Source organism: Rhincodon typus, chromosome 29 (assembly GCF_021869965.1).
Source record: "Rhincodon typus isolate 14 chromosome 29, sRhiTyp1.1, whole genome shotgun sequence".
NCBI classification, from domain to species: domain Eukaryota; kingdom Metazoa; phylum Chordata; class Chondrichthyes; order Orectolobiformes; family Rhincodontidae; genus Rhincodon; species Rhincodon typus.
The window spans coordinates 6,828,204-6,853,988 of NC_063360.1; the positions used below are offsets into that span (position 1 = coordinate 6,828,204).

A 25,785-nucleotide genomic window follows, 5' to 3' on the forward strand; every position below is an offset into this window, starting at 1 on the left:
TTTCAAACAGTCATTGCAGGTGGTCCAATGCATTCAATGAGGAAACAGTCAATAGAGTTCATAGACCTGAGATCTCAAGGTGCTGTTCTGCGTGCATGGCAATGTGCTGTTTTTATGGTATTGTATGAGATGAGCCCTTGTTCTGGGATCTTCAAAACATTAACCTGTCTAGCTGGACCTCAAAACAACGCACCCACAGTGATTGGTGATCGATTCCCTAGTGTTCTGCTTGAGTACTTTTTGGGGTGAATGGCCTCATGAGTGGAAATAAATACAAGTTAACTTATCAGTGGCCAATGATCAATCAGGTGTATCTTGCCAGTACAAAACCCCAAAAATTAGCAGCAAGATAATGAAAAGTTTGAAATAAAAATACTGGAAATATTCAACAAGTAAGGCAGCATCTGTGAAGACAGTTAACATTTTGAGTCAATGCTGATTCTTCATCAGAACGGTGCTGATGATCGACCTTAAATATTAACTCTGTTCCTTCTTCCACAGATTCCTAAGCTGCTGAGGTATTTCCAATATTGTCTGGTTTATTTCAGACTTCCAGCATCTGCAATATTTTGCTTTTGTGCAGTTTGAAACTTTGTCGCTGGTGCCAGGGACAGTGGACTATCTCCTCTCCGTGATATTGTTGATTAGTATTGATAAGTCTGTGACTGTGACAACAATTCTGTTTTCCCCCTACTTAATTCCCCCTACCCCCCCAATCCTTTTTCTCCTTAATATTTATATTACATCAATGAACTTAATCATTAAAATGTAATGTTTTCTGGTATTGTACAGTTAAAATGTATTTGATTTTAAAAATTTGCTGGCATTACCTACTGATTTATTATGACTGTGGGTTGCAGCAAAGGAAGGGGAGGAACTGATTTGCTTCATTTGTTGTTTGAAAATACTGTACATTTTTTAATAAATTTGTAACTGTATGATTTAATGGAATTAGATTTGTTAGTTTTCAGTGTTCTTGTGCTTATGCTTTCCTATTGGTTTGCCCTGGGTTGATGAAATAAAAGTGAAATGGCATTGCAGATCAAGTGTCCCAGCACAGTCTCTAACATGGCTTTTAAATTATGAAATTTTCATGTGATTTATGCAGCTAATTTTCAGTAGATATTTGTGTTATTCTCTTCATCTAACCCTATCAATTTATCTTTCTACTCATTTCTCTTTGCTCCCCCACCCAATTTATTGATCTTCCTCTTAAAGGCAAAAGTACTATTCACCACAAGTGCTGCTTGTAGTACTGAGTTAATCCCATGATCTCGCCAGTGTCTCACTGAAGGAGTATCTTTTGAATTCTGCATTGGATTTATTAGCACCTGATATGGCCTGTAGTTCTGATTGCCCCGGGTCTTACCCAGATGAGAATATGTCATATCTATCCTTAAAACCTTTCATTAAAACCTCTATCAGGTCACCCTCAATCTTTCTAATGAAAAGTGCCTTAGGCTATATAGTCTGTCCTGATAGATGTAGCCTCTGGTATTATGATCTCATGGTAGAAGGCTGTCAATAACTTAGTCCCAAACCTGGTTGGTTCAAGGAAAATGGATAGAGGTTGCTGGTGATTCTTGCATCAATGATGAAATTTCAATAATTTCAATTAATTACCATCAAATTAGAGCAGATAGTGTTAGCAACATTAAGACATACCTTGAACAGATAACCTAAACCATTAATGAACACTCACTTTTAAGATTTATTAAATGATTTCAAAACTTACAGGTATTTTGTGCCATTTTCAACAGAACAGGAGAAAAAAATCGGAATTTGCCCTCAAAATATATGCAAATTCATATTACAAGTATATTTGGTGCTTCATTTAATTCATATAAATATAAAAATAAAATTCAAAAAAGTGATTGTGCTGCATCAGAAGTCAAACCCAAAATTAGGGTTTTGAGGATTGGTTATAATTTATTAGGATGGATTGAGGTTTGATTTAATAGACAAAGCCGCAAAAAAAATTCACCAGACAAGTGCCAGACAATGACCAACTCCAACAAGAGTATAATCATCTCCCCTAGATGTTCAACAACACTACTATTGCTGATTCTCCCACCATCGACATCCTGAAGCTCATAATTGACCAGAAACTTACTGGATCAATCATGTAAAACAGTGGCTACAGTGTAAGATCTGCTGTACATAACTCACATTCTAAGACTAGAACCTGTACATCATCTACAAAGCATAGGTCAAAAGGAATTGTCCCTGCTTGCCTGGTTGAGTACTACTACAACAATACTTGGCCTTGATGTCATCCAAAACAAAGCAGCCTGCTTGCTCAGAACCCTAATCACCACTGATGCACAACAGCAGTAGTGTGTACCATCTACAAAATGCACTGTAACAATTTGCCAGAGTTCCTTTGACAGTACCTTCCAACCTACTATGTTCTACCAGAAGATCAGGGCAGCAAACATATGGGAACACCATCCACAATTTCCCTTCTGAGGCACTCATCGACCTCCCCTGGAACTATATCGCTCTTTCTTCTCTGTCACTGAGCCAAATCCTAAAACTCCCTCTTTTATAGTGCTGTGGATGCACGTACGTCAACTGCAACAGTTCAAGAAGGCAGTGGCCTGGCTAATGTCCAAAAATTGAAATTTTACAAAAAAAAAAAAGGATCTGTATTCCTTGGAGTTTTGAAGAATGAAAGGTGATTCTGGAAAAAGTATTTCCCTTGGCTGTAAATCAAGAATTAGGCATCACAACCTCCAAGCAGGGAGTTGGTCATTAGAACTGAGAAAAGTGAAATTTTCTTCACTAAAGTATTGTGAAAATTTTCAATTCTCTACCCCTGTGGATGTTTATACATTCAGTTTATTCAAGGCAGAGATCTCTAGGTTTTTGGAGTACTGCGGGGAATCAAAAGATATAGAAACAGTTCAGGAAGATAGCTCCAAGACCTACTGTTAACACATGACAGAGCAGCATCTGAAGTTGAATAGTTTAGTGCTGCTCCAAAAATTATTAAAATTCAAAGGAACAATCAATGGGCTTGATCTTATTTGTTTTAAGTGACAATGCCCAAATACTCCCTTTTTTTTGGGAGGCATTTCTATAAAGATTTTGCAAATGTCCACACAACTAAACACAGGAACAGAGGCAACAAGGAACTTGCCTATTTCATTGTAACTATAGCAAAATCAATTGATCTTAAGCAAGTGGTTTACTTTATATCAGGATAATGTCTGACATGTACACCGACCTTTAGCAGAGGGAAGCAAAAACTGAGAAAAGCAGAGGTGAACACTGTGATTTGTGTGCCTGGTCATCATTGTGGTAGTGAATACAAAATAAAAGTGCAAAAATAAACTTGCCTGGCACTAGACTGAAACCTATCCCCTCATAAAGAAATAACTTGCATTTATGTCGTGGCGTTCATATCTGCAGAGTGCCTCAATGAGAATGAAATGTCCTTGAATTGTAGGTACCATGTAACTTGGGAAATCTACAGTCAATTTGATCAAAGCCAGGCCTCGCAAACAGCAATAGAATAAATGACCAATCAGTGATGAAAGATTTAGCCATATTTTGGGTTTCATCGCACGATGGCTCATCCAGAACCCCACCAGTCAATTGAAAGGCCTTATCCCCAACCTCCCAACACGAGCATAATTATAACTAACAAACAGAATGTTCAATGAGAATCTAAAACATACAATAATTTTTCACGATCTATAATTTTTCTCTTGGTTGCTGTTTACATTAAATGTTTTTCATTCTTTCTTGAGATGTGGATGTCACTACAAGGTTGGCATTTCTTATTCATTTCTAATTGCCCTTGAAATGAATAGCTGTCTCGGTCATTTCAGATGGTGGTCATGAGTAATTGCACTTGGTCTGGAGTCACACGTTGGCCTGACTGGGTGAGGACAGCAGATTTTCTTCCCTGAAGGACATTAGCGAACTAATTGGGGTGTTATGATAATCAACAGTGGTTACATAGTTGCCATTAGACTTTTTTTTTTCAAATTATAGGTTTTATTGAATTCAAATTTTATGACTTGCTACAGTGAGATTCAAGCAATACCATTACCGTATTCCTGAAGACTCCATAACAATTCTGGAGAATTGTTAACCCTCACCTGGTCTCTGTTTAATGCCTCACTTGAAAGGCAGTACCTCTGAGAGAGCAATACTTCCTCATTATACTGCAATGCAGCATCAGGCTAGTACAAAAATCATAGAATCATTATAGTCTAGAAGTAGACCATTTGGCCTTCCCTGCCTATACTGATTCTATTCTCCAAGTGCCAATATCCTGCCTTTTTCCTATATCCCGGCACACTATTACTATCCAAATAATCATCAACTGCCCTCTTGAATGCCTTAATTGAACCTGCCTCAATCATATTTCCAGGCAATGTATTCCAGACCCTAACCGTTGTGCGGAAAAGTTTTTTTTTGCACGTTACTCTTACTTTGCACATCACTATAAATCTACACCCTTTTTCTGATTCCCGGAACCATTCTTGTAAGTCACTTCTGCACTCTCTCCAATGCATTCACATATTTCCTATACTGTTGCATCTGTGGCTATACACGCTACTCCAGCTGAGGTCTAACAGGTGTCATGTACAATTCAACATCACCTCCCTGCTCTTGAACTCTATCAATGAAGCCAAGAACACTATGCTTTTCTAACTGCTCTTTCCACCAGTCCAGACACCTTTAATGATCTGTTCTCATATACCCCTAGGTTCTTCTTCACCTGATGGGGTCCATCATCATCTCCCAAGACTATATTATAGTTTAAATCTAGTATGTTTCCTTGGAAATTTTGATTTTCATCACAGTGCTTCTTAGGGACTGTTTTTACTAATTTTGTTCAAGTTGCTTATTTAAGGTGAGGTTGAATCTGAAGGGACTTGCGATAAAATAGTTACGTTCCCATCCTGTGGGTTAGATCATCTGCATTCAAATCCTATTTCAGAATGTGGCAATCATAGAGGTCTGTTGTAACACAACCAAACAGCCTAGTTATGATTTTTGTATTGTCTTTTTACAAGGCATGTCCATTAAACGGGTAGAGCTGGGGTTATCAACTAAGAGAACGGTTGACTGTACAGACTGACAGTGTTGTGGGGGTAGGTGCTAAGTGCTTTAAAGCAAGGGAAACATTATCATACAAATACTAGAAGGTCTAAAATGATAAAATTACATTTAATTAAATAAGGGATATCAATGTTAAAGAAACCAAAGTGCTCTAAATCTGACATGTATAAAGAATTAAAGAATAAATGGGAGTATGGGAATATTGCCTTAAAATACACAATATAACATCTGTAACTTTATTTAAAGTAGACAGACATTTAAGTAAAACGATGGAGTGGATGAGGTTATATTACCTATGATCCCTGAACATTGTGGAAACTCTAGAAAGCTTAATGAGTCCCAGATAATGATGCCTGCAGTAAGTTTTGCTTGATGTTTGACTTGAGCTCAGGGTTTAAAGAGTTCAGCGTTTCAGCTGTAACTGAGTCCATAAAGGGGCCTAGAGGAGGTTGAGGGTTTCCACATTTCAGGAGGTAGTTCACCCATGGCTACAGGAGTAGAGTGAGCGGGTGGGTGGCTGTTGGCAGCGTATGGAGAGATGGGCAGAGCAATAATCCTTGGGTGGAAATTGGGTGGGGTAAGCCAGGCCAGGCCCAGAGCAGATCCACAGCCCTGTGGGCCAAATAAGTGGCCATAGGGCTTGGGAAGGGGAGGGCACAGAAAAGTGTCAAAATGTAGTGGTTAATTGTACAAAATGGGTTTTCTGAAAATGCCAATGTGAGTCTTGCATAGAGTGTTACCTCGCTGGTGCTAGGGTAAATTACAATACTAAGAAGATACTGACCATTTTAAGAGGGGGATGAAGAGGAGCAAAAACTTATGATCCTGGTGGGAAATAGTGACATAGGAAAGGAAAAGACTGTGTCCCTGCTCTCAGAACATCAGCACTTAGGGAGGGACCTAAAAGGTTAGATGCTCCGGATTACTCCCAATGCCATACACGAGTGAATATAGGGACAGTGAAGTAAAGTAGATTAACACCTGGCTGGAGTAATTGTTTCAGAGAAAGTCTTCAAATTCCGGGTAATTTTGGAGGGACCTGTTTAAGATTTGCATCTCCACAATGTGGGGAGATGGTGGTTTTTGAGGTAATTTTTTTTGTTTATTCATCCACGGGATGTGGGCGTCGCTGGCTAGGCAGCATTTATTGCCCGTCCCTGATTGTCCAGAGGGCAGTTCAGAGTCGCGTTGCTGTGGGTCTGGAGTCACGTGTAGGCCAGACCAGGTAAGGATAACAGTTTCCTTCCCTAAAGGACATTAGTGAACCAGGTGGGTTTTTCCAACAATCGACAATGGATTCACGGTCATCGTTAGACTCATAATTCCAGATATTTATGGAGTTCAAATTCCACCATCTGCCATGGCGGGATTCAGACCCGGGTCCCCAGAATATTGTCTGGGTCTCTGGATTAACAGTCTAGCGATAATGCCACTAGGCCATCACCTCCCCCGTAATGTTACTGCCCTAGTAATCCAAAGCCCCAGGCTAATATTGTGGGGTTCAATTCCCACTATCCCAAATGATAAAGCTGGAATTCAATATAATCTGGCATTAAAAGCTACCCTGACTTAGAAATTCTGAAATGTAGAGTCATGAATGCAAAACTGGTTAGTGGTAAGTGGTAGTTTTTTAATTGTGAAGGATATATGTAGTAGTGCTCTCCAACAGTTGATATTTATCAAGATAATTATCTAGTATAATTCAGATCTTCAGAAGATATCTATAGACTTGTATCAGTGATAATAAAAGGAATTGCAGCATTAAGTTTCCTAATTATAGCGGGCCTCCAACAATAGATAGCAATAGTAGGGGAGAGCACACCATTTCTTCCATTCCCCCCCTGAAGTAAGTTATGTCTTTGCCAAACTGGGAGAGGTGGAGATAGAGACCAAGAAGAGGAGACAACACAAGAAGGAGCAGAGAGCCAAGATTTGTGAGTAGAAAGATTGGTGGCCAGAGAGCCAGCAAGGGGAATTGGAGCAGACATGCAACTGCTGGATATGTAACCAGCACCACTGAGCTGGAGAACCTCATGGACAGAGGTGGGCAGCGGCCTGGTGTTGGAGCAGTGGGTCCAAATTGAAGACCAGAGCCGTGAATAATGCAGACCATGTTCACTGACAGTGGAGAGAAAGCTGGGAGTGGAGTGAGCTAACATCTGCAGGAGACCTGGGTGGGCCATCTGGGCAAAGCCCCTTTGTGGGCAGCATGGTGGCTCAGTGGTTAGCACTGCTGCCTCACAGTGCCAGGGACCCAGGTTTGATTCCACCCTTGGGTGACTGTCTGTGTGGAGTTTGCACATTCTCCCTGTATCTGCGTAGGTTTCCTCCCACAGTCCAAAGATGTGCAGGGTAGGTGGATTGACCGTGCTAAATTGCCCATAGTGTTCAGGGTGTCGATTAGGTGGGTTATAGCGGGGGGAGGTCTGGGTGGGATGCTCTGAGGGTCGGTGTGTAGTTGTTGGACTGAAGGGCCTGTTTCCACACTGTAGATATTCTATGATTCAACGAATCTGAGAGACCATGAGGAGATAGAGATCTCCTTTATATCTGGGAGAGCAGGTAATTGGTGTTACATGTCACAGGAAGTTGATCGTAGGAGTTCCCATTACCTGGCTGATTAGAGATTGGGAGTTAAGCTCAACAGCAATATCCTGATGGATCTGCACCATTAGACCAATATCCTTTGTAAATAATTCAAACCTCAAAGCTATGTGTTCTCATTAACGTTTATAGAGATTTGTTGCCAGTGGAATAAAGAATCCCTCTTTTATAATCTGTGCAGTACTTGTATATAAATCATCTGTTACATAATATTTAGCTTTCACCCTGGACAAGTTTGTAATGTCTGGTGGCACAGGACAGATTTGATGTTTAAAATGGGGAGATGGATGTATAGAATGATGTATATCTCAAAGCTCTGGGAGTAACATTAAAAACAGTTTTGCAACAGGCACCAACCCTTATCCTCCAAAAAAAGCCACAAAGCAGAACCCCAAATTTCATAAAGTTATTAATCACTGCAGTGCTAAAACTGGTAAGTACCTTCTGCGATCACTGAGTTGCTTGGCAACACAACAGAGTTCAATTGCTGCTAACTGTCACATCCTTACACTTAAGAATTTGACATTGATTAGTTGAGAGCACGAGACCTGAACAGTTTGTTCTGGGCTGCCATTGGCAAGCAGCAGCTCTTCCATCGTCTAATGTATGCTCCGATGGATCTGGTTCAGTCTGTGATGGATAACTCAGTATTTGAATGTGTGTAGATAAGGCAGTACATTCCACAGCTGGAGAAGCATTCTGTGAAGCATTGCTGCTAATAATTGATCACTGTACAAACTCGGATAGATGCAGCAAGCTTTATATTATGGATAGAAGCAACACTCCTGTGTCTCGCCAGTCATTCCTTCAAAGAATGGCAAACTTCATCTTTAAAATCCAACTCTCACAGTGAACTAGCAGACAAACATTATTTATTGTACGGCCCTATCATGAACTAGAGATAGTAGGAACTGCAGATGCTGGAGAATCCGAGACAACAAGGTGCAGGGCTGGATGAACACAGCAGGCCAAGCAGCATCATAGGAGCAGAGAGGCTGACGTTTCGGGCCTAGACCCTTCATCAGAAAAGGGGGAGGGGAAGGGGGTTTTGAAATAAATAGGGAGAGAGTGGCTATCATGAACTATGTAGCTTATCTATCTCGCCTTCCAGTTCTAAATCTAAAACCCTTTGTATCTTTAGTTACTTTTCTGTCATTTTCTTTTGTTCTCCATTTTGTGGTAGTTTCTCAGGTAACTCTTGCGGTATTTGCCCTCTCTACCAATGTGAGGAATTGGGTGTTTGGGGTAAATCCTTGCCACCAATCCTTGGCTTCACTTCATTTGTCTTGGTTGAATACAATTGCCTTGTTGAATGTGGCATATCACTGCCACCACCTGCCCCTACCCCCCGAAATCTGCTTCTAATCCGATTACAGTTTTTATGAGCCATTGCCGATCACTTTTACATGTACCACAAATCGTAATACCTTTGTTGTTTGGTTACAGTTTCCTGTCATCTTCCCCATCATCTTGAGGCCCTTTATCTGTAAAACAGAGCCATATTTCATATGATATTATGCCCGTGTGAGTTGAGAGTCTGATTTTATTACAAGTCCGTTAGTCATTACCCAGGTTTATTTTGTCATGTTTATGTTATTAATGTCTTAGGCCTATCTGGTGATTGGTGGTTGAGGATACACCACCATACAGTATCGTCAGAAGAGGACGGTTCTCAGGTAACAAGAGGGTTCATTGCAGGACAGTAGTAAGTACAACTACATTTGGTCAGGCACAATTACAAGACCTTAGGGAGTCAGTACAGATCCATCTGCTCCCTCTGAAAGTTAGAACTCCTTCTCTCCTCAATCTCAGACTGTGTGGCATCAGTTGAATAGGTGGAGCCAACGTAACATGAATATTAATGCCTACAGAACCATCTTACACAACATGCTCTGTCTGCTCTGTCTGTTTTCCCTCCTTCATTGGTAGTTTAATTTCAGTTTAACATCCCTCTCTCTTTCTCTAAGTTGATCTGTTATTCTCCTTATTCCATCTCTTTTGTGTCTTGGTCTACTTTGGCTGTGCCTATACTTTGCCAAATTCATGGTGGCATTGTGGTTGTGTTGCTGGACTAGTTATGCAGAGACATGAAGTCAGATCCAGCCATGGCAGCTGAGAAGCTCAATTAATAAATAAATCTAAGGTGGTGACCCAGAAACTACTGGATTGTTGCAAAGATTTTTCACTAATGATTATGAGGTAAGGAAATATGGTATCCTAACTTAGTCTGGATTGCACCTGACAACAACATAATTGACTTTTAACTACCTTGTGAAATGGCTAGGCAAAGTAATCATTTGTATTTGAGAAGATGGCTACCCACCACCTTTTCAATGTGTGGGCAAATTGGGATGGACAGTAAATGCTGGCATTACCAGCACTAACCATAACATGTGAAGGCATGATTTCGAAAAAGATTTTGCCAGACCTGGTGGGTCATGACAAGACATGACCACAATGGGTTTTCCATTGACCAAGTGGAAGGCAAAATGTGCTTATCATAGAATCCCTACAGTGTGGAAGCAGGCCATTTTGTCCATTGAGTCCACACTGACCCTCTGAAGAGCATCCCACCCAGAACCAGACCAGAACCAGGGCAGCACAATGGCTCAGTGGTTAGCACTGTAGCCTCACAATGCCAGGGACCTGGGTTCAATTCCAGCCTTGGGCGACTGTCTGTGCAGAGTTTGCACATCTCCCCGTGTCTGCGTGGGTTTCCTCTGGGTGCTCCAGTTTCCTCTGGGTGCTCCAGTTTCCTCCCACAGTCCAAAGATGTGCAGGCTAGGTGGATTGGCCATGCTAAATTGCCCGTAGTATTCAGGGTGTGTGGGTTATAGGAGGATGGGTCTGGGTGGGATTCTCCAAGGGTCGGTGTGGACTTGTTGGGCCGAAGGGCCTGTTTCCACACTGTAGGGATTCTATGATTCTTAACCTATCCCTGGAACATTACATTTCCCATTGCTAATACACCTAGCTTGCACATTATGGGCAATTTCCCATGGCCAATCCACCTAACTTGCACATCTTTGGACTGTGGGAGGAAACCAAAGCACCCAGAGGAAGCCCATGCAGACACAGGGAGAATATCCACACAGACAATAACCCAAGGGTGGAATCAAACCTGGGTCTGTGGCACTGTGAAGCACCAGCGCTAACCACTGAATCACTGTGCTGCTTACTTCATAAGTACACAAGCTTCAGTGTCTCAACGTAGTCTGTGCCCTTCTTTGAGAACAAAATGGTATCTATTTGAATAACTTTACCTCCCAGTAAATCTCCTTGAATGTTACTCATGCCACAGTCATAGAATATCAGCAGCAAAAGACCACTGAGTGCTTTGAGAACATTATCCATCTTACCCTTCCACAGTTGGTAAAAGTTTACCTCTCTTCAGGAGATACTAATTGTGAATATCAAATAATGCCAGACTGCGTCTGTGAAAATACATTCACACTGCAGCTATGTGCCTTAAACAGGTTGTCCTGCATATGTTCCACGCAGCCAGAACCATCTTTATCTTCCTTAGCTCAAACCAGACTTGAATTTGAAATACAGCAAATTCATCTATTAGTGTTTTTAAATATTTTATTCTGGTCATAAATGCTAGAATACAGAACTTCTGAAAATTGGTCTGAAATGTATACTACATAGCACAAGGGTGCTATTTACTCTCCTTTATCTTTTCAATGCTGACCCACTGATTCGATTCATAAAGTATATAAACGATCGTCAAACACTTTTTAGCTTGGTCAAGCCCCCATCCTCGGCTAATGTACCATCGTATTTACAGTGGCAAAGGCATGTGTTGTTAGTGAAAATTCCCAAGAGTAAGACATTTAGTAATCAACAATTAAACCTAAGTGCAGGGAAAAGCATTTTCAATATATTTTTAGAGTCAATTTAAAACACACAAAATATTCAAAACCTTCCTATCTGCATCAACATCTTGTACTAAACTTATTTATTTTTGTCTTGTTTCTGTCACAGTTTTGTGAAAACTGCTTATATTAAAAACACAAATCTTTAGTTTCAGAACAGGAACTGCCAATATGTAAATATGCTACACTGGGATACACACTACACAGTTTTGCATCTCACATACTCAGTCTGTACAGCAGACAAACCTCGATGAGAATGAAATAAAATAGAGCAGGAGTCAACCATTTGGCTTTTTGAGCCATCTCCTCCATTCAATGCAATCATAATTGGTTTTCTGTCTTAATTGCACTTTCCTAGATTCTCAGAGATAGAATATCTGCTTCTCCCTCCTGGAATATGTTCAATGAGGAAGCATCTGCAAGCCTATGGGGTAAGAATTCCAAAGATTCCCAATCCTCTACTTAAAGAAATTTCTCCTTCTCACCTCAGTGTTAAATTATTGACCCAGTTATCCAGAGACTGCACCCCTGTGTGATAGATTTCCATCTCAGTGATCTCCCAGTGTCTATTCTGCCCCAGCCTCTTGTATTTTTCGGTGATTTCGCCTCCCGTTCTTCTAATCACTCACTGTTTCGTCATAGAAAAACCTTCTCATCCCTAGAGCCGAACTGGTGAACCTTCGCTGTAGCTTTTCTGAAGGAAATCCATCCTTCCTTACAAATAGAGGTCAAAGCCACCCACAGTTGCGTGATCTTACCAAAGCACTATACAACTGTGGCAAGATTTTCTTGTATTACAACTCTCCTTCAATAAAAAAAATTAAAATTTTCACACTTTTTAGAAAACTATTCTGGTCTTCTTTCTTTATTACTGAATTGAATTCCCTGACATTTCCTTACATTAAATGTCTTGTTTTTTAACCTCTTTGCCAACTTTTTGTGCCCTAATATTTTGCATTCCCATCTAGCTTTGTACCACCAGCAAACGAGGATACATTATACTCAGTTGCTTCAATCTAAGTCATCATGTAAATTGTAAATAGCTGAGGCCCCAGCACTAATCTTTGTGACACTCCATTAGTCACATCGTTTCAATTTGTAAATACCACATTTATCCTTAATTTCTTCTTCCTGAGTTAGTGAATCCTCCATTCATGCTAATATATTGTCCCAAATCCATGAGACCATATCTTTCGTATTCACCTTTTGTGTTGCACCTTTTCAAACGCCTTTTGGATATCCAAGTATATCATAACTCCTGCTTTCCCCTTTATCCTCTTGTTACATTGACAAAACAACCATGATTTCCCTTTTGTAAAAGTGTATTTACTCTGATCATACCATGCTTTTCTAAGCCTGTTGTTAAGATTTCCTTCATAATAAGTTCTAATATTTCCTATAATTGATACTAGAACAACCAACTTTTTCAACATTATGTCTCTGTCTCCCAAATTGCCATTGCTTTTAGTGTAAAATTTCTATCATAAAATTACTTTCATACGTGGGACCATACTTCACTGAAAACTCATTATAAATATCTGCAATACCTGTCATACCAATAGGTGCCGCTGTGACAGAACTTTTCAATGTCAATTGGGTCAAGCCAGTATGATCTAGAGTCACTGTTATATAATGAACATGCATCATACTGGTCACTGATGTCTCACAGCTTATGCATCCTGAAATCTAACTTGGCTGATATTTTTGCACAGCACTGGAAAGTTTTTAATGTCCAAAATGAGGTTTTGAAAAGAATGTTAAACTAAAAAATTCAGAATCACAAAAGAGTGGAGGGTTTCTTTTTGGTCTGGAGTCCTGTTATCAGCGGTGAGCCACAAGGATCGGTGTTGGGTCCATTGCTTCTAGTCATTTATATAAATGATTTGGATGAGAATATAGGAGGTGTGGTTAGTAAGTTTGCAGATGGCACCAAAATTGATGGTGTAGTGGACAGCAAAGAAGGTTACCTCAGAGTACAAGAGGACATTGATCAGATGGGTCAATGGGTAAGGAGTGGCAGATGGAGCTTAATTTAGATAAATGAGAGGTGCTGCATTTTGGAAAGGCAAATCAGTGCAGGATGTATCTATTTAATGGCAAGATGTTGGGGACTGTTACCAAACAAAGAGACCTTGGAGTGCAGGTTTATAGTTCCTTCAAAGTGGAGTTGCAAGTAGACAGGGTAGTGAAGAAGGCGTTTGGTATGTTTGCCTTTATTGGTCAGTGCATTGAGCGTAGGAGTTGGGAGGCCATGTTGTAGCTGTATAGGATAATGGTTAGGCCACTTTTGGAATACTGCATTCAGTTCTGGTCTCCCAGCTATAGGAAGGATGTTGTGAAACTTGAAAGGGTGTAGAAAAGATTTACAGGAATGTTGCCAGGGTTGAGGGTTTGAACTACAGGGAGAGACTGAATAGGCTGGGACTTTTTTCCATGGAGCGGTGGAGACTGAGGGGTGACCTAACAGAAGTTTATAAAATCATGAGGGGCATGGATAGGATAAATAGACAAGGTCTTTTCCCCAGGATCGGGGTGGGGGGGAGGGAGGAGGAGGAGGAGGAGTCCAAAACTAGAAGGCATCGGTTTAAGGCGAGAGGAGAAAGATTTGAAAGGGCCCTAAGGGTCAACTTTTTCACGCAGAGTGTGGTGTGTATATGGAATGAGCTGACAGAAGAAGTAGCGGAGGCTGGTACAACTACAACTTTTAAAAGGCATCTGTATGGTATATGAGTAGGAAGGGTTAAGAGGGATATGGGCCAAAGGCTGGCAAATGGGACTAGATTAATTTGGGATAGCTGGTCGGCATGGATGGGTTGGACTGAAGGATCTGTTTCCGAGTTGTACACCTCTATGACTCTGAGTTAACATACAGAAGGAGGTCTTTTGGCCCATCGTACCTTCACCAGTCCTTCAAAACAACATCATTGCCGAGTGCCAGTCTCCTGTTTTCTCCCCCATACCCTTATACTTTACTTTTATCCAAATAATCATGCAATGCCTTCTTGAATGCCTCAAAGAGAATGTTTTGAACTTTCACTACATACTTTCTTTGGGAGCGTTCAGGCATTCGAGGTTTGAGAGATTTTAGGTACTGCAGAGAAGAAAGATTTTTTAGAATCCCTACAGTGTGGAAACAGGCCCTTCGGCCCAACAACTACACACCGACCCTCAAAGCATCCCACCCAGACCCATCCCCCATAACCCACCTAATCCACACATCCCTGGACACTATGGGCAATTCCCCATGGCCAATCCACCCTAACCTGCACATCTTTGGACTGTGGGAGTAAACCGGAGCACCCGGAGGAAACCCACACAGACACGGGGAGAACGTGCAAACTCCACACAGACAGTCACCCAAGGGTGGAATCGAACCCGGGTCCCTGGTGCTGTGAGGCAGCAGTGCTAACCACTGTATCACTATGTAACTTTGAATAGTTACATTTATCCTTTTCTTGTATTTATTGATTTTGCATCTGATCTGATCCAGTCTGCTGTAACATAGGGCTGTGGGAAGGTTTTCGTTCCTTGTCACCCATAGTACAACGTAGCTGGAGATATCCTCATGATCTAGTGGGAGCGGTGTTCATGTCCCAGGTTTCCCTATCTGAGCCCTCTCCAGGATGTGTTCTTAAGGAATGTTAGTTCCTGCTTCTTGTAGGTTGACATAGCAACAGGAATTGCCCTGTACTAGTGGTACAGTACCATGGTTAACCTGTATCCTAACCTGCAGCTGACTGTCTTGGCTTCATATCCCTCAATGACTTTTGCTTGCAATCATCTACTGAACACAGATTTAATCATTATTATTAGCCGGTATTTTGTTTTTTAGTGAGAAAGACTTTCACACTTACCATCCTTTGGGCAGAACCTTATTGAGATGATGGGGGTCTTGCCAACAGTGAGAGTGAAATATATGTAATCTCTTTTTGAGAAGGTATCATGTGCCAATCAGGCACTTAACAGGTCACCTATGACCTTTCCTGCTCCTTCCTCTCTCCCCCCCAAAATCTGGGATGAAGGGAACTAGGGGCTGCTAGGAACTACCAGCCAATCAGAGGCTGCACTGAACAGCACCACCAGGGAAGCAGTAGCTGCTACATCCCCTTGAGGCCTTGGATCAGGGAACCAGGCCCAGATGAGCAATGGTGGGAAGGGGTTCAAGAGCTAGAGTTGTAGGGAGGAGATGGGAGTTCAGCAGCAAGTACAAGAGGGTGTGTTTCAGTGGTCTCCTCCCCTTCCTCATGCCAGGGCCCCTTGATCATGTGCTGAGTGCTGAGTGCTGAGTGCTGAGGAGCCCACAAACACATCAGTGTTTGCTATCATAATGAACCTACTGTCCACTACTGGGTTAGCGACAAAACCAGAAATTGCTGGAAAACCTCTGCAGGTCTGGCAGCATCCATGGAGAGAAAGCAGAGTTAACATTTGGGGTCGAGTGACCCTTCTTCAGAAGTATGTTGGCACATTGGTGACAGCAAGAGATCGGAGTGGAATTGGCCAGATGGCTGGATCTCCCCCTTCCACACAACTAAATGCCTCACTGTCAACAAATGTTGTGATGGGAGTGTGGTAGGCTGAAACTGTGAAGAAGATTTTGTTAACATCGCTTCAGGGTGGCCTGACTTTGTTATCTTCCCTTGTTAAAGACTGCCCCACCATTCCTTCCTCTTTACTCTATAACTAGCTTTGAACAAGTGAATGACAAAGTTCAATTCCTAGCCAGTCATTCCTCTGCGTCCCTAGTTTTTCCAGAGACCAGAACTGTCAGTTTGGCAATTTTTTATTAGTAAAGAAACCAAGATCTGAATAACAAAGTGTGGGGGGGAGGGGGAGAAGATGGGGTGGGGTGGGGCGGGGCGGTGGGTGGTGATGGTTGCGGGGTGGGGGGTGGTTGGGGAGGCTGAGATCTGAATGACATAGCGGGGGAGGGGGGGGCTGTGGGGGGGGGTGGGGTTTGGAGGAAAGGGGGGGGGGGGGGGGGGCTGTGGGGGAGGGATGGGTTTGGAGGGTGGTGGGGAGAGGTGAAAAGGATAGGATAGGTTAAAATAGGACCAAGTGAAATCATTTTGATGTGGTGCTTATGCGATGACAAATTTGATTTTAATATTCTGCAGATTGGAAGAGAAAAGGATACAATAGATATTGAGTCTATGAAAAATAATACAATACGATCATAGGAACAAGAAGAGGCCATTCAGTCTAACCAGTCAGTTATGCCATTCAATTAAATGATGGCTGAATCATATCCTAACTCTATCTACACACCTTAGTTGCTCAATACCATTGCCTAGCAAAAGCCAATCAATCATAGTTTTGAAATTTTCAATTGAACTCCAGTCTGAACAGATTTCCTGGGAAAGAGCAGGAAAAAAGTGTCAACATTTCCATGCCATTTCAGGCTGAAGGAACAAAATATCGGTTGAAGTATTTAAAGCTCAAGAAAAGTGAAAGAGAGAGAGAGACAGACAATCAAAAGAACAGTCCTCCCAAATCACTTTTAACAAGCCCCTCAGTTGGATGTAAGCTGCTACAGAAAGTTGGATGAGAATTAAACTGCAGGCCATTCAACATTGACATCGGCTGCAGACACAACAAAGGTTTGACTTGCCCCAGTTGACACTGCAAAGTCCTCCTCATTAAAATTATGTCAAAATTTGGAGTCATCCCACAGATTAGTTAAGCAACTGCCTGTTATAATCATACTCAATGAATGCCCATCCTGGGATTTAACCTGCCTCACTGGACACTCTAGAGGTGGTGGCACACAGTTTGGGGGGAGGCCTGGCCCTGAACATTGGATCCAGTCCCCATGAAGTCTCAGGTTGAAGAGGGTCGAGGAAATCTCCTGCTGATTACCTACGTTCCTCTGTCAGCTGGTGACTCCGTACTCCACACCATTTGGAAACAGCATCGACAGCAATAAGTCCAAGAGTCAGAGTTCTGGAACTCACCTTCTAATAGCACCACATGTGGATGTATCAATGGCACAACCACTTCACTGATTTAAGACAGTGTCTCCCTCCAGCGCGCTCTTGAGTGCAATTAAGGATGGCCAATAAACATTGGTCTTACCAGCATCAAACACAGGTACTTGAATAAATAAAACTAAAAAGGGATGAACCAGTATTGTTAATGGGATACAGTGAGAGAAAAGAGCTGCTAGATAGACAGTGAGACACCATGAGAGAGAAAACAAAGAACAGTACAGCACAGGAACAGGCCCTTCAACCCACCAAGCCTGCGCCAATACATGATGCCTTCCTAAACTAAAAACCTCTTAAATGTAGCTATGGATCCACATATACCACCTCCTCTGGCATTGGATTCCAGGCACTTACCACCTTCTGTGTAAAATACTCACCTGTCACATCTCTTTTAAACATAACCCTTTCACCTTAAACCTATGTAATTGATTTTTTTGCCCTGGGAAAAGACTTTATCCATCCACCCTATCATTGCCTCTCATTATTTTGTAAACTTCTATCAGTGCACCCCCCCATCCCTCAACATTCAAGTGAAAACAAATCGTGTTTGTCCAACCTCTCCTTGTAGCTAATATCTTTCCAAACCAGGCAACATCCTGGGTAAACCTTTTCCATACCCTCTCCAGAAATGTACACAATAGTCCAAATGTGGCTGAACTAAAGTTATATCTGCAACATGACTTGCCAATTTTTATACTCTGTGCCCTGACTGATGAAGACAAGTATGCCATATGCCTTTGGTTCAGTGGTTAGGACTGCTGCCTCACAGCGCCAGAGACCCAGGTTCAATTCCACTCTTGGACGACTATCTGTGTGATGTTTGCACATTCTCCCCGTGTCTGCGTGGGTTTCCTCTGGGTGCTCCAGTTTCCTCCCACAGTCCAAAGATGTGCAGGCTAAGTGGATTGGCCATGCCAAATTGCCCGTAATATTCAGGGATGTGTCGCTTAGGTGGGTTATGGGTTATGGGTCATGGGTTATGGGGGACGGGGGTTCTGGGTGGGATGCTGTGAGGGTCAGTGTGGATGTGTTGGGCCGAAGGGCCTGTTTCCACACTGTAGGGATTCTATGATTTATCTACTTGTGCTGTCACTTTCAGGGAACTGTGGACCTGTATGCCTAAGTCCTTCTGTATATTGATGCTATTGATGGTTCCGCCATTTACTGTATACTTCCCTCCTGAATTAAATCTTCCAAAATACATCACTTCAAATTTGTCCGGATTAAATTCCATCTGCCAGTTCTCTGTTGAAGTTTTCAGCCCACTATATCCTGCCGTATCCTCTGACAATTCTCCTCACTATCCGTAGCTCCTCCAATCTTTGTGTCATCCACAAACTTATTAATCAGGTCACCTACATTCTTCTCCAAATCATTTATTTGTATTACAAACAACAAGGATCCCAGCACTGATCCCTGTGGAACACCACTGGTCGTAAATCTCTAGTCAGAAGATCTCCACTAATCTCTGTCTTCTATGACCAAGCCAGTTCTGTATCCAACTTACCAGCTCACTGTGGATCCCAGGTGACTTCATCTTCTGTGTCAGCCTGCCATGAGGGACCTTGTCAAAGGCCTTGCTAAATTCCACATAGACAACATCCACTGCAGTGCCCTCATCAATCATCTGTGTCACTTCCTCAAAAAACTCAATCAAATTTGTGTGATATGATCTTCCCCACGCAAAACCATGCTGCCTATCACTAATAATTCCACATTTTTTCAAATGTGAGGAAATCCTGTCCTTGAGAAATTTCTCCCACTGATTTAAAGTTCACCAGCCTGTAATTTCCCAGATTATCGCATTTGCCCTTCGTAAACAAAGGAAAAATGTTGGCTATTCTCCAGACCTCTGGATCCTCTCCCTTGACTAAAGTTGATGTAAAGATTTCATACAAGGCCCCAGCAATTTCCTGCCTCCCTCAGCATTCTGGGATAGATCCCATTAGATCCTGGGGACTTTTCTATCTTAATGCTTTTCAAAACACCACCTCCTCCGTTTTTAGATTGACATGCCCTAGAATATCACACCCAGAGATATAAAGAAATTGAGTCATAGGGACTTACAGCAGAGAAGAGGCCTTTCGGCCCATAGAGTGTGTGCCAACCCGAAAGCTAGAAATGGTAGCCCTTGAGACAACAGCATTTTCTTGTGTTAGGGTCATAGCTGCAGGTCTTTTTTGTGAATGGCACAGTCTGAGTTAACAGGTGCAGTCCAAAACATGAAAGAAGCATTTTTTTTTACAGTAAAGCCAAATATTGCTGCCAATTTATAAAGTCTCCTTGGGAATGTGACTCTTTCACTCTCACTGCACAGAAGTGGCTTCCAGAAAAACAATTCACTGAATTTTCCTTTTTGTTTCTTAGCTGGAAGATAGTTTTATAAAAATCAAAGAAATATTAATGATTACAACTTGGGGACCAGGGAGCAATTCCTTTAAACCCCACTGTAAATATTTTCATTGAAGTGTTCAGATGTGATAAGATCCTTTGGGAGCATGTAGGACTTGAACTCAGCTCCTCTGGCTCAAAGCTGGGTCATTACCACTTCAACACAAGTCCATTAAACCCCCATTGTAGACTTGGTAAATATTACTATCAATATTGAAAAAGGCAATACATTTAACTTCTCATCGGTGATCTCCTTGCCAGGTGCTATCAAGAACAAATTCCTTATTTTTCTGACCTACTCCTGTTTATATATTTTTTAAGTATATGTTTTTTCCAATCTCCCTCCTTCACTGTCTTCTGATCTCTGGAAGAATGTGTGAGGTTAACTCAGCACCCATTGTGCATGTGAATAATTGCTGACAGCGTTCCATTCAGGCAGGGTGTCATTAGGAGGGAGAATGACTGATGGTCTGTGGAATATGGAAATAAACTGTCGACAGATTAGAGCTTTTCAGAGGAAGATTACACTTTACCACTCAGTGAACAGACAGTGACAAAGGGCTCCCCAGGCACCTTCATGCAAACTAGCTAATAAACTCTTCGTCTGATTATAGCTAAAGGAGACCTCCGATTTGTAACAGGATTCTTTTTTCCCCCTTTTTTTGACTTGGATGTGCTTGTAATATAAGACGGTAATAACACACAAACTGAGCTACTCACATATGCTTTGCTATTTTAATTGGTTGATTTACATTCATTTTATTAACAAAGTTAACTCAGACGACCGCTACATCAAAGTATAAAACTCTTTCTCAAAATCCACAAGGTTAGGCTCGTACAAGTCCCATTTAACAATATATGCTGATTTTAGTTGGGTGATGTGAGGGATTTGTGAGTTATAATGTTCTAGAGCATAGAAACAGACCCTTCGGCCCAACTCGTCCACACCAACCTGAACTGAACTAGCCACGTCTGCCAGCATTTGGTCCATATCCCTCTAAACCCTTCCTACTCACGTACCAACCCAGATGCCTTTTAAATGTTGTAATTGTACCCACCTCTACCACTTCCTCTGGCAGCTCATTCCCTACAAATAGTCGCAAAGTCATAGAGTCATACAGCATGGAAACAGACCGTTCGGTCCAGATGACATAATCCCAAACTAAACTAGTCCCACCTGCCTACTCCTGGCCCATATCCCTCCAAACCAATCCTATTCATGTACTTATCCAAATCAAGATCCCTTTGTAATCTTAGAAAACCTTCCTCACTGTCCCCTGTGCCACCAATTTCAGTGTCATCTGTAAACTTACTAACTATGCCTTCTATATTCTCATCCAAATCATTTATATAAATAACAAACAAAAGAGAACCCAGAACAACACCGCTGGTCACAGGCCTCCAGTCCAAAAAGAAACCCTCCTCCACCACTCTCTGTCTCCTGCCTTCAAGCCAATTATGGCTTAGTCAATAGCCAATAGCTAATTGCCAATTAGCAAGATCACCCTGAATCCCCTGTGACCTAACTTTACTAATTAGTCTACCCTGTGGAACCTGTTGAAGACTTTACTGAAGTCCAAGTAAACAATGTTTACCGCTCTGCTATCATCAATTGTCTTGGTAATTTCCTCAAAAATCTCGAGTTTGTGAGACACGATTTTCCTTGCACAAAACCATGCTATCGCTAAGCAATTTTTGCCTCTCTAAATGTCCATAAATCCTATCTTTTAAAATCACCTCCAATAATTTACCTGCAGCACCCTCTATGTGAAAAAGTTGCCCCTCTCACCTTAAACCTACGCTCTCTAGTTTTGGACTCCCCTACCCTGGTTTAGTCACCTTCCCCGCTCCTTTTCTAAACAATGCCATGGGAACTTTTCAATCCACCTGAGAGAGTAGATGAGAACTCAATTTGCCATTGTATTTCATGGACACTGCCTCTGACAGCACAGTATTCCCTCAGCGGTGTAACAGGCTGTGCTTGAAACCCCTAACTCTGAGGTGAGAGTGTGACCCACGAGCCAAAAGTTGGTGACACCTGAGGACAAAACTGGTCTCAAATGTGATATCTCTCGCATTCAGATCACTGACTAACACCAGCTGCCAAACCTCACTACTTGGTAAAGGTTTTGGAAGTCAATCTCTGCTTACAGAGTCATGTAGGAAATCCAAATGGTCCCTGATGGGGTCAGAAACTGAAGGAAGACAACGGAAAGTTTACCAAATGGCCGACCATCACCGTAGTAACAGCCAGGTTATCCATAGATTCAATTATCACATGGACTGAAAATAGAGGCACTAAAATCACAGCTGGCAAACAGAACCCTGTCAGATCTTACCTGTGAATTCACCCACTGTGACACAATGATAATTGTACACTGACAGTCCCCAATTTATGAACGCCCGAATTACAGACACTTGTACTTACAAGCAAGATTGTGTATTGATATTAATTTTAAGGGTCGGACATGTGAACATTTGCATGTACTTACAAATGCCATCTTTTTACTGTACTGTGTTGTGTTCTGACTTATGTAGAAATTGACTTACAAAAGTACTCAAGAACAGATCCATTTGTAACCCAGGGACTGCATGTAAATTATGATGATGTAATTGATCACATGGCTGTGCTATCAGTAAAGGAAGACTCCAGTTTAGAGTGAGTGTGTGAATAAAGAGGTCTTAGACACTGCACCAGAGAGCTGTATTCAATAGCCTGCTGTGCACAGGTGTTACAGTACATAAGGAGATGACAAACCTTACTTAGTGATAGGGAGCAAGCAGCCTCAGAGTAGTTTTTATGCAAGTACTGACAGCATGAGATACACCAGTTCTTGGGGTATCTCAAAGTGAAGGGGGCAGTATTTGTTATTTTATTGTGGGAGGTTTTATGTTAGACTGAGTTGACAGTCGAGGGGGTGTGGTGACAGCAGCTGGGTGGTGGGGGTGGAGGTGGGAAGTGCTGTGCCTCTTGATGCTTTCACTGACTGATGTAGGTTGCTAACACAAACTTGGCATTTTCCAAGAGGCGATATCACATCAGTTGGCAGTTCATGCACCCTTTTTTGTAATATTTTTCGAATTAAAGTATTCACTTAAAATGAGAAAAGAAGCATATTTTACTTGAATACCTCTGTGATTTTATTGTCTGCATAACATGCAGCAGGATTGAGGAGATGAACATTGGAGACTCTCGGAACAGTCGTCCTGAGTTGGGTGCTGCAATATCCTGTGGATTAAAGCAATGATTCCAGCAGCTTGAGGAACATGAGCCCACAGTCTCCCAGCCTGAGTCGAAGACTCCAGGGTACATGTTGCAGTCTGCCAAACTAGACAGGCCAAGCTGTGTTTATACAACACTAGGGTCTTCAAGATCTCAGCAAACAGGTCTTTACTGATGATGTTATAGAAGGAAGTGGGCCTCTGCGGTTTGGAGCATTTCTGTATTTCTACACTTTATTTATTGCTAATAAAGTCATGTAATAAATTCAGTGATTTATGCCCTTTATAACTGTGTGCATTGGAGACTGAAGATTTATCACCCATCTGCTGTGTTTTATACAGAGTGCTCTCGTTTTACTAAATTAACATAGCCGCAGTTCAGGGTGATCAGCCAGCCCTGGAATTGTCCAACTCTGCAGTGTGAGCAATGCAGAGAAGGTGGAGAATGAGCAGGTATCAGGGAGCCTGTCATAGTGTCCCTGAGCTCCCTCTTTATGTTTTCAGGTAGATCTCCTTTGTCACTGGCTTTGTTCGTACATTTGAGATGCCTGTGTTAGTTTTAACTAACTTAGCATGAAGATGTTTTTGAGACATCCATTTTGTAATTCTCTGTGGGGCTTGGCCAATGTTTAGGTCAGGTCGCTTCTGCACTCAGTACCTTGTCTTAATTAAAGGCGTTTTCTTCTAAATGTAAGTATCAAATATTAAATCAGTCGATGGAACAAGTATTAATAGTCTGTATGTGACAACTTCATGACAGCACTAAACTGAGGTATATTCTTCACCACTGAATGCTGGACTGAATGTTACACATAGGCACTACCAATTCTAAAATTCTCTTCGGAAAGGGCAAGCAATGAAAACTGGTGATTAAGACAATACTGATCTGACACATCTTGTACACTTCAAAATGGAGTTCCAGTACATTCAGTTCCAAGTTTGCATTGCTAATGGTATTCCCTATTTTTCAATTTGCCTAACGCTATCTCCGCAGCCTCCCAGATCTCTCCAACCCATTGCCCCTCTGAGCTGCGTGGCTGTGTAGAAATGTAGCAATCCATAACCAAATCTTGCACAGAACAAACACCGTGTTCCTGAGTATGAGCAGCCCCATGGTGCAGCAGACAGGCCAATCACTACCAATACCTGTAACAATAGCTCATTGAGTGGCTCACGGTCAAATGTTGTTTTTATATTCCTGTGAAGCATCTTGGGAAAAGAGTTGTCAACTTGGTTTCATTTATTCAAACTGCCCTGCTTCATGCAGTCTATACTCTATCCCTACAGTCTATACACTGCTCCAAGAATTTACACCCTGCCCCTACAGTCCATACCCTGTCCCTACAGTCTATACCCTGTCCCTACAGTCTATACCCTGTCCCTACAGTCTATACCCTGCTTGTACAGTCGACACCCTGCCCTTACAGTCTATACCCTGCTCTTAGTGTCTACTCCCTGCCCCTACAGTCTACATGCCTCCAATAAAATTTGCATCCTGCCATTATAATCTATACAGTGCCCCTTTACTCTACACAGTGTTTCTATAATCTACAGCCCTCCACTACAGTCAATAATCCTCCTACAGTTACCCCCCCACTAAAGTCTGCACTCTTTCTAGATTTTGCATCCTGCCCGTACAGTCTATACCTAGCACCTACAGTTTATACCATGTCCCTTTCTAAACCTACCCCTACAGTATACACCACCACAATCTACACACTGCTTCTACAGTAACATCCCTCCACTAGGTCTACAACCTGCCCCTCAGACTAGCCCTTGCTTCTACAGTACACACTGTCCCTAGAGTCTACATCCTGCTTCTACAGTTACACAGCACTCCTACAGTCTACATCCAGCCCCTACAGTCTACATCCTGTCTCTAGAATCTGCAGACTGCCCCTATAGTCTACACCCTGTCCTTACAGTCTACACCTGGCCCCTCAAAACTACATTTTGCCTGTACAGTCTACATCCTTCAGTCTAAACCCAGCCCCTACAATCTACACACTGCTCCTACAGACTACACCCTGTCTCTACAATGTACACATCTCTTCAAAGACTACCTCCGGCCCTACAGTCTGCATGCTGGTCCTACAGTCTTGCTATTGGTCAATCTTTTGTCCATGTCTAATTGGAAATGGGATAGATTCTTTGGTCCACTGTAATGAGTGTTCTTGAAACAGCCTTTCCCTGACATTTTCATAACTAGTGAATACCTGTGTTCAAGGGAAATAGAAGAAAAATTTAAAACCTCTTGGGTCATTTGCAGAAGTATCCTAAAGATTAATCTTCAATTTCTGCAGCCTCGGATTGGCGATCTACTTGGCACATTACAGGTGCTGAATAAATCCAAAGTTGTGCCTGTTGTAAATGATGCTCTGGCTGTTCAATAGAGCCCCAGGTTATATTATGCACAATTTAATGTAGTATACTTCATTACATTGTTTTGTTATCTTGGGTTTATACCCCCATGAAGCTGATGCCACACTGTTGCTAATTAGCATCCTAATCTCCTCTCCATCTCAGAGATAGTAGGAACTGCAGATGCTGGAGAATCCGAGACATCAAGGTGCAGGGCTGGATGAACACAGCAGGCCAAGCAGCATCATAGGAGCAGAGAGGCT

General features: G+C 42.0%; 1 long non-coding RNA gene across 1 annotated transcript in view; it reads right to left on the reverse strand.

Annotated features, from left to right (window-relative positions):
* Window positions 1-9,110: 9,110 nt before the first annotated feature.
* Window positions 9,111-25,785, reverse strand: part of LOC125486491 — a 22,974-nt gene continuing 6,299 nt past the window's right edge. The window contains exon 3 of the long non-coding RNA XR_007265156.1: window positions 9,111-9,167. This is a non-coding gene — a long non-coding RNA (uncharacterized LOC125486491). The remainder of the gene's footprint in view (window positions 9,168-25,785) is intronic.